Here is a 9,973-nt window from a genome sequence, read left to right as displayed (position 1 = left end):
GGAATGAAGGGGAAATCAAAGCATTCTCAGATGAAAGAAAAGAAAGAGTGTTTGTTTTATGTCAGAAGACCTGACATAAAAGGATAGCCAAAGGAAGTTCTCTAAATATAAAGGAAATGATAAAAATTAGAATATGAGGAAGGAAAAAGAACATAGTAAGCAAAAATATGGGTATATATGTTATGTAGTGATAAAAGGATCAATCCACCAGGAATATATAGCAATCCTAAATATGTATGCCCAAGTCAAGAGAGCTGCAAAATAGTAAAGCAAAAAAACTAATTGAACTGAAAACAAAACAAAACGTTTTATAATTAAATATTCATTCATGAAAAAATTCTCAGAAAATATAAGAAGAGACTTCAAATTGATAAAACTATTTACAAAATGCAGTGAGTATTACATTTAATTATAAACACTGAATGCTTTTTTCCAAAGATCTAAGGCACAAATGCCTTAGGAGTAAGGCACAAACGTCAGCTATTACTACTCTCATTCAAATAATAGTACAGGCGGCTCCTGCCGCGACCCAGACTGCACGGCAGCACACTCTGGCTGACAACTCTGCCACCATGGAGGACATGAACGAGTTCAGCAACGCAGAGGAATTCGCAGAGGGATCCAAGATCAATGCAAACAAGAATCAGCAGGATGACGGTAAAATGTTTATTAGAGGATTGAGCTGGGATACAAGTAAGAAAGATCTGACTTAATATTTGTCTCAATTTGGGGAAGTTGTAGATTATATAACTGAAACAGATCCAGTGACTGGAAGATCAAGAGGATTTGGATTTGTGCTTTTCAAAGAGGCTGCTAGTGTTGATAAGGTTTTGGAACTGAAAGAACACAAACTGGATAGCATGTTGATAGACCCCAAAAGGGCCAAAGCTTTAAAGGGAAAGAACCCCCCAAAAAGGTTTTTGTGGGTGGATTAAGCCCAGATACTTCCGAAGAACAAATTAAAGAATATCTTGGAGCCTTTGGAGAGATTGAAAACTTCCCGTGGATACAAAAACAAACGAATGAAGAGGATTTTGTTTTATTACATATACAGATGAAAAGCCAGTAAAGAAATCGTTAGAAAACAGATATCATCAGATTGGTTCTGGGAAGTGTGAAATCAAAGTTGCAGAACCCAAAGAGGTATATAGGCAGCAACAGCAACAACAAAAAGGAGGAAGAGGTGCTGCAGCTGGTGAAAGAGGTGGTAGTAGGGGTCATGGACAAGGTCAGGGCCAAAACTGGAACCAAATATTTAATCACTGTTATGACCAAGGAAATGGAAATTACAATAGTGCCTATGGTGGTGATCAAAACTATAGTGACTATGGCAGCTATGGTTATACTGAGTTTAACTATGGGAACTATGGATATGGACAGGGATATGCAGACTACAGTGACCAACAGGGGGTGGCAATCACCAAAACAATTACCAGCCATACTAAAGGAAGACGTTGGATAAAACAATAGGAGATTGCTTAAAGTTAACCCATCTTGTAGGACGACATTGCAGATTGGTCTTCTGTTGATCTAAGATGATTATTTTGTAAAAGATTTTCTAGTGTATAAGACAAAACCGTGTCCAACTGTATATAGCCGCCAGTTAGTTTTCTTTGTTTTTATTTTTTCTTTTGCTATCTGTGTTATGACTCAATGTGGATTTGTGTTTATACAAATTTTATTTGTATGATTTCATGTTAAACCTCAAATAAATGCTTCCTTATGTGATGGTTTTTCTGTGTCAGGTACTAAATAGCTCTGTGAAAGTGTAATTTAAAATAAGCAGGGTTCCCTGGGTGGCGCAGCGGTTTGGCGCCTGCCTTTGGCCCAGGGCGCGATCCTGGAGACCCGGGATCGAATCCCACATCGGGCTCCCGGTGCATGGAGCCTGCTTCTCCCTCTGCCTGTGTCTCTGCCCCCCTCTCTCTCTCTCTCTCTCTCTCTGTGACTATCATAAATAAATAAAAATTAAAAAAAAAAAAAGAAAAGGATGTGCTAACATCTTCCACCATGCTTGTGGATTTGTCATGTCCTGCCTACATGCCTTGTCATCCCTTATCTACATGTGGATGAGAAAAAAAATTAAAAAAAAAAATTAAAAAAAAAATAAAATAAGCAATTGAGGTGCAGTTTATTTTGTAGAGAGTTTTGGTCCATAGGGAGAAACTGTAGTCCTTTATGAATAGTCAGCTACAGTGTCACCCTGTTCCCCGTTTTTCTTAGATATGTATTATCTTCTAAGGCTTCATTTACTTGCTGAGGTTTCCACCACAACTTTGATGTTTCTTCTCTGTGTATCTGGAGAGTTTGTCATAGGGTCATTAGTGGAAGATTTCCAGCTGACCATCAATCTTCTGGACTGTGTTTTGGAAAAGTGCACCTTCTTGGCATAAAGAATGTTGGTAGCTCCTTTTCATGAATCGAAAAGATTGTGGTTTGTTCCTATCTCTGGGAAGCCATTTATTATATGCTAAATGGAATCAGTGGTCTGCTAGGAAGAGGTTTGGCTAATCATAATACCATGACTTTAATTGTTTTCTTGATTAAAATGTCCAGATATACACAGGGAAAGGCACTATTAAACTGTGTATAGGAGCTACAGTTTAAGAGTATCAAAGATAGTTAAATTAACAAACATTTTGGCAGATAGGTATGAGGTTAAATTTGAGCAAAAGTTAGATTCAGTTACTTGGAAGTGTAGTGCCTGAGGAGATTAGTTGTATTCTGTTGGTATGTCACAGCAAGCACCGAACTGAACAAAAAGTTTTCTATTGGGACATTTTTAGGAAGCTATTTTGGGTGTTAACTGTTAAAGTGGTGTGAGCTCTTAAAAGAAGTCATGGTAGTAGATTTCATCATTTTTAATGCATTAGTGCATGAGCTGAGTAGTTAAGCATACCCAGATTCAGACATAGGAAAAAGTAGTGGGGGGAAATATACTTTAAATTGTATGTATGTCGGTGCAAATCTAAGTGACCGAGTCATTAAAACAGATTTTCCTGGTGCATCAAAAAGCAGTTTTAGCTCTAGATTTTGGAGAATTTCCTGGGTAATTTCAGGTTTTGAATTTTACATTCAGTGTAGTTGGTTCTAAGATTTAAGTTTTGTTTCTGTGGTTCCACATTAGCCTCTAGTATTGACATACATATTCACATGCAGAATAGTTGACCTCACCTTCAAAATGTAAATTTTTCATGCTGATGAACCTGCCTTTTGTTTTATTTGGTGCCTGCAACTTACTTTGTTCAATGATGTTTGTACTTACTGGCTATCAAGTTACAATGCACTTGGCTTCCTTTTGCTCTTGTTTTGCTATTTGACCTTAAACCTAGGCCAAGTACAATGTTGGTTATTGCAAGGGACTGTTTATTCTTTCAACATGCAACCTTAGGGAACAGGGAGATTTTCATTTTAAGTTATGTTGTCAAAAGTCTGTAGGTGCAGAGTCTTTAGGGCAGTGAATCCTGTTAAGTTCAAATTTATGAATAGGTGACAAGTTGACATTGAGATTGTCTTTTCCCTGAGCAAAAATGAATAAAAGCTTTTTAAACAAATAAACAGCTCCCCCCCCCAAAAAAAAAGCCCCACAAATAATAGTACAATACAGTGAGAAATAGTAGTGCAATACAATGGGGAAAAACCAATAAAAGGCATATAGATCTTAAATAAATGAAACTTTCTATTTCAGATTGTATGATGATCTATGCAGAATAATTCTAAGAGGGCTACAAAAATATTACTAGAACTAATGTAGAGTTCAGCAAGATTGTAGAGTATAAGATAAACATTCAAAATTTAATTGTATTTCCACATACTAGCAATGAGCTCATGGATTTAAATTAAAATTATAATACTATTGATGAGCATTTATAAAATGAAATATGTAAGTGTAGAACTAATAAATGGATAAGACTCGTATACTGAAAACCACACAATGTTAATAAAAGAAATCAAAGATCTAAATAAGTGGAGACATACTATGCTCATTACTTGAAAACCCAGCATCATAAAAGTGCCACTTTTAATTAAATTTAAATATAGATTCAACATATTCCTTTCAAAATACTAGCAAAACATTTAAGTGATAGGCAAAATTAATCTAAAATTTATACAGAAACTAGAAACTAGTTTACCTGTGAGACACATTTAAAGCAAGACAGAGAGGAAAATTTATAATATTAAGTACATATATTTGGAAAGAAGAAAATCTCAAATTAGTGATCTAAGCTAAAATTACTTTTAAAAAAAGAATAAAGAAGAACAATTACTCTATCTAATTTCAAGACTTATTACTGAGCTGCTATAATCAAAATTATGTAGTGTTGGTGAATAAATAGACACATACATGAATGAAATAGAATAAAAACTTTGGAAATAGAATCACATAAATATGCTCTGCTGATTTTTGACAAAGTGCAAACACATTTCTTGTTTTATTTTATTTTATTTTTAAAATATTTATTTCTTTTTTTATAATAAATTTATTTTTTATTGGTGTTCAATTTACCAACATACAGAATAACACCCAGTGCTCATCCCGACAAGTGTCCCCCTCAGTGCCCGTCACCCATTCACCCCCACCCCCCACCCTCCTCCCTTCCACCATCCCTAGTTCCTTACCCAGAGTTAGGAGTCTTTATGTTCTGTCTCCCTTTCTGATATTTCCCACACATTTCTTCTCCCTTCCCTTAAATTCCTTTCACTATTATTTATATTCCCCAAATGAATGAGAACATATAATGTTTGTCCTTCTCTGATTGACTTACTTCACTCAGCATAATACCCTCCAGTTCCATCCACGTCGAAGCAAATGGTGGGTATTTCTCATTTCTAATGGATGAGGAATATTCCATTGTATACATAAAGCACATCTTCTTTATTCATTCATCTTTCGATGGACACCGAGGCTCCTTCCACAGTTTGGCTATTGTGGACATTGCTGCTATAAACATCGGGGTGCAGGTGTCCTGGCGTTTCATTGCATCTGTATCTTTGGGGTAAATCCCCAACAGTGCAATTCCTGGGTCATAGGGCAGGTCTATTTTTAACTCTTTGAGGAACCTCCACACAGTTTTCCAGAGTGGCTGCACCAGTTCACATTCCCACCAACAGTGTAAGAGGGTTCCCTTTTCTCTGCATCCTCTCCAACATTTGTGGTTTCCTGCCTTGTTAATTTGCCCCATTCTCACAGGTGTGTGGTAGTATCTCATTGTGGTTTTGATTTGTATTTCCCTGATGGCAAGTGATGCAGAGCATTTTCTCATGTGCATGTTGGCCATGTCTATGTCTTCCTCTGTGAGATTTCTTTTCATGTCTTTTACCCATTTCATGATTGGATTGTTTGTTTCTTTGGTGTTGAGTTTGATAAGTTCTTTATAGATCTTGGAAACTAGCCCTTTATCTGATACGTCATTTGCAAATATCTTCTCCCATTCTGTAGGTTGTCTTTGAGTTTTGTTGACTGTATCCTTTGCTGTGCAAAAGCTTCTTATCTTGATGAAGTCCCAATACTTCATTTTTGCTTTTGTTTCTTTTGCCTTCATGGATGTATCTTGCAAGAAGTTACTGTGGCCGAGTTCAAAAAGGGTGTTGCCTGTGTTCTCTTCTAGGATTTTGATGGAATCTTGTCTCACATTTAGATCTTTCATCCATTTTGAGTTTATCTTTGTGTATAGTGCAAGAGAGTGGTCTAGTTTCATTCTTCTGCATGTGGATGTCCAATTTTCTCAGCACCATTTATTGAAGAGACTGTCTTTCTTCCAATGGAGAGTCTTTCCTCCTTTATCGAATATTAGTTGACCATAAAGTTCAGGGTCCACTTCTGGTTTCTCTGTTCTGTTCCATTGATCTATGTGTCTGTTTTTGTGCCAGTACCACACTGTCTTGATGACCACAGCTTTGTAGTACAACCTGAAATCTGGCATTGTGATGCCCCCAGCTACGGTTTTCTTTTTTAAAATTCCCCTGGCTATTCAGGGTCTTTTCTGATTCCACACAAATCTTAAAATAATATGTTCTAACTCTCTGAAGAAAGTCCGTGGTATTTTGATAGGGATTGCATTAAACGTGTAAATTGCCCTGGGTAACATTGACATATTCACAATATTAATTCTGCCAATCCATGAGCATGGAATATTTTTCCATCTCTTTGTGTCTTCCTCAATTTCTTTCAGAAGTGTTCTATAGTTTTTAGGGTATAGATCCTTCACCTCTTTGGTTAGGTTTATTCCTAGGTATCTTATGCTTTAGGGTTCAATTGTAAATGGGATTGACTCCTTAATTTCTCTTTCTTCAGTCTCATTGTTAGTGTATAGAAATGCCACTGATTTCTGGGCATTGATTTTGTATCCTGCCACGCTACCAAATTGCTGTATGAGTTCTAGCAATCTTGGAGTGGAGGCTTTTGGGTTTTCTATGTAGAGTATCATGTCATCGGCGAAGAGGGAGAGTTTGACTTCTTCTTTGCCAATTTGAATGCCTTTAATGTCTTTTTGTTGTCTGATTGCTGAGGCTAGGACTTCCAGTACTATGTTGAATAGCAGTGGTGAGAGTGGACATCCCTGTCTTGTTCCTGATCGTAGGGGAAAGGCTCCCAGTGCTATCCCATTGAGAATTGTATTTGCTGTGGGCTTTTCATAGATGGCTTTTAAGATGTTGAGGAATGTTCCCTCTATCCCTACACTCTGAAGAGTTTTGATCAGGAATGGATGCTGTTTTTTGTCAAATGCTTTCTCTGCATCTAATGAGAGGATCATATGGTTCTTGGTTTTTCTCTTGCTGATATGATGAATCATATTGTTTGTTTTACAAGTCTTGAACCAGCCTTGTGTCCCAGGGATAAATCCTACTTGGTCATGGTGAATAATTTTCTTAATGTACTATTGGATCCTATTGGCTAGTATCTCGGTCTTTAATTCTCCTTTTTTGGTGGGGACTTTGTCTGGTTTTGGAATTAAGGTGATGCTGGCCTCATAGAACGAATTTGGAAGTACTCCATCTCTTTCTATCTTTCCAAACAGCTTTAGTGGAATAGGTATGGTTTCTTCTTTAAACATTTGATAGAATTCCCCTGGGAAGCCATCTGGCTGTTGACTTTTGTGTCTTGGGAGGTTTTTGATGACTGCTTCAATTTCCTCCCTGGTTATTGGCCTGTTCAGGTTTTCTATTTCTTCCTGTTCCAGTTTTGATAGTTTGTGGCTTTCCAGGAATGTGTCCATTTCTTCTAGATTGCCTAATTTATTGGCGTATAGCTGTTCATAATATGTTTTTAAAATCGTTTGTATTTCCTTGGTGTTGGTAGTGATCTCTCCTTTCTCATTCATGATTTTATTAATTTGAGTCTTCTCTCTCTTCTTTTTAATAAGGCTGGCTAATGGTTTATCTATCTTATTAATTCTTTCAAAGAACCAACTCCTGGTTTTGTTGATCTGTTCCACAGTTCTTCTGGTCTCGATTTCGTTGAGTTCTGCTCGAATCTTTATTAACTCTCTTCTTCTGCTGGGTGTAGGATCTATTTGCTGTTTTTTCTCTAGTTCCTTTATGTGTAAGGTTAGCTTTTGTATTTGAGTTCTTTCCAGTTTTTGAATGGATGCTTGTATTGTGATCTATTTCCCCCTTAGGACTGCTTTTGCTGCATTCCAAAGATTTTGAATGGTTGTATCTTCATTCTCATTAGTTTCCATGAATCTTTTTAAATTCTTCCTTAATTTCCTGGTTGACCCTTTCATCTTTTAGCAGGATGGTCCTTAACCTCCACGTGTTTGAGGTCCTTTCAAACTTCTTGTTGTGATTTAGTTCTAATTTCAAGGCATTATGGTCTGAGAATATGCAGGGGACGATCCCAATCTTTTGGTATCAGTTCAGATCCGATTTGTGACCCAGTATGTGGTCTATTCTGGAGAAAGTTCCATGTGCACTTGAGAAGAATGTGTATTCAGTTGAGTTTGGATGTAAAGTTCTGTAGATATCTGTGAAATCCATCTGGTCCAGTGTATCATTTAAAGCTCTCGTTTCTTTGGAGATGTTGTGCTTAGAAGACCTATCGAGGATAGAAAGAGCTAGATTGAAGTCACCAAGTATAAGTGTATTATTATGTAAGTATTTCTTCACTTTGGTTATTAATTGATTGATATATTTGGCAGCTCCCACATTCAGGGCATATATATTGAGGATTGTTAAGTCCTCTTGTTGGATAGATCCTTTAAGTATTATATAGTGTCCCTCTTCATCTCTCACTATAGTCTTTGGGGTAAATTTTAGTTTATCTGATATAAGGATGGCTACCCCTGCTTTCTTTTGAGGACCATTTGAATGGTAAGTGGCCTCCAACCTTTTATTTTCAGGCTATAGGTGTCCTTCTGTCTAAAATATGTCTCTTGTAGACAGCAAATAGATGGGTCCTGCTTTTTTTATCCAGTTTGAAACCCTGTGCCTTTTGATGGGGTCATTAAGCCCGTTCACGTTCAGAGTTACTATTGACAGATATGAGTTTAGTGTCATCATGATATCTCTCAGTCCTTGCTTTTGTGGATTGTTCCACTGAACTTCTTCTTAAAGGGGAATTAAGACTCCCCCTTAAAATTTCTTGCAGAGCTGGTTTGGAGGTCACATATTCTTTCAGTTCCTGCCTCTCTTGGAAGCTCTTTATCTCTCCTTCCAATTTGAATGAGAGCCTTGATGGATAACGTATTCTTTGTTGCATGTTCTTCTCATTTAAGACCCTGAATATATCCTGCCAGCCCTTTCTGGCCTGCCAGGCCTCTGGAGAGGTCTGCTGTTACTCTAATCCTCTTCCTCATAAAAGTCAGGGATTTCTTTTCTCTTGCTTCTTTAAGGATCTTCTCTTTATCTTTGGAATTTGCAAGCTTCACTATTAAATGTCGAGGTGTTGAACGGTTTTTATTGATTTTAGGGGTGGATCTATTTCCTGGATCTGAATGCCTGTTTCCCTTCCCAGATTAGGAAAGTTTTCAGCTAGGATTTGTTCAAATACATATTCTGGCCCTCTGTCCCTTTCGGTGCCCTCGGGAACCCCAATTAAATGTAGGTTTTTCTTCCTCAGTCTGTTGTTTATTTCCCTAAATCTATCTTCATGGTCTTTTAATTGTTTGTCTCTTTTTTCCTCAGTTTCCCTCTTTGCCATCAACTTGTCTTCTATGTCACTCACTTGTTCTTCCATTTCATTAACCCTTGTCATTAGGACTTCTAGTTTGGATTGCATCTCATTCCATTGATTTTTAGTTTCTGCCTGATTAGATCTAAATTCTGCAGTCATGAAGTCTCTTGAGTCCTTTATGCTTTTTTCTAGAGCCACCAGTAGCTGTATAATCATGCTTCTGAATTGGCTTTCTGACATTGAATTGTAATCCGGATTTTGTAACTCTGTGGGACAGAGGACTGTTTCTGATTCTTTCTTTTGAGGTGAGGTTTTCCTGCTAGTCATTTTGCTCAGTGCAGAGTGGCCAAAAACAAGTTGTATTGGGAAAAGGAGAAAAAGAGAGGAGAGAAAGAAGGAAAGAAAAGAGAAAAAGAAAAAAGAAAAAAGGGAAGAAAAAAAGAAAAAAAAGAGAAGAAAAAGAGAAAGTAAAAGAATGAAAGAAAAAAAAGGGTGGGGGGAAGCAAACAGAAATCAAAAAGCAAAAAAAAAAAAAAAAAAAAAAAAAACCACCAGGGAGTATCTTCTGATTCTGTATACTTTAAGTCCCTTGACTTCCCCTGGAACTTGTCCGTCTAGCTGGTCTTCTTGGGGAGGGGCCTGTTGTGCTGATTTTCAGGTGTTAGCACTTGGGGGAGCTGCTCAGCCCCCTTCCTGGTGCAGGGCTCAATGGGGGTTGTTCACCCCGTGAGGCCCCAGGAGGAACAACCGCAGTGGCGGGGCCAGGTCTGGAGCCCTGGAATCAGCTTCCGCAGTAGCTACAGAGCTCTCTTTCTGCAGGGCCTGGAGGCTCCGGGGCGGGGCATCCTTGCTGTCCTG

At 37.7% G+C, this 9,973-nt stretch overlaps 1 pseudogene; it reads left to right on the top strand.

Annotated features, from left to right (window-relative positions):
- The first annotated feature begins 557 nt into the window (after positions 1-557).
- On the top strand, positions 558-1,445 carry LOC144285007 (heterogeneous nuclear ribonucleoprotein D-like pseudogene; annotated as a pseudogene).
- The last annotated feature ends 8,528 nt before the right edge of the window (positions 1,446-9,973 follow it).

Source organism: Canis aureus, chromosome 1 (assembly GCF_053574225.1).
Source record: "Canis aureus isolate CA01 chromosome 1, VMU_Caureus_v.1.0, whole genome shotgun sequence".
Taxonomy (NCBI): Eukaryota; Metazoa; Chordata; class Mammalia; order Carnivora; family Canidae; genus Canis; species Canis aureus.
This window is presented reverse-complemented; position numbering and strand designations above follow the sequence as displayed.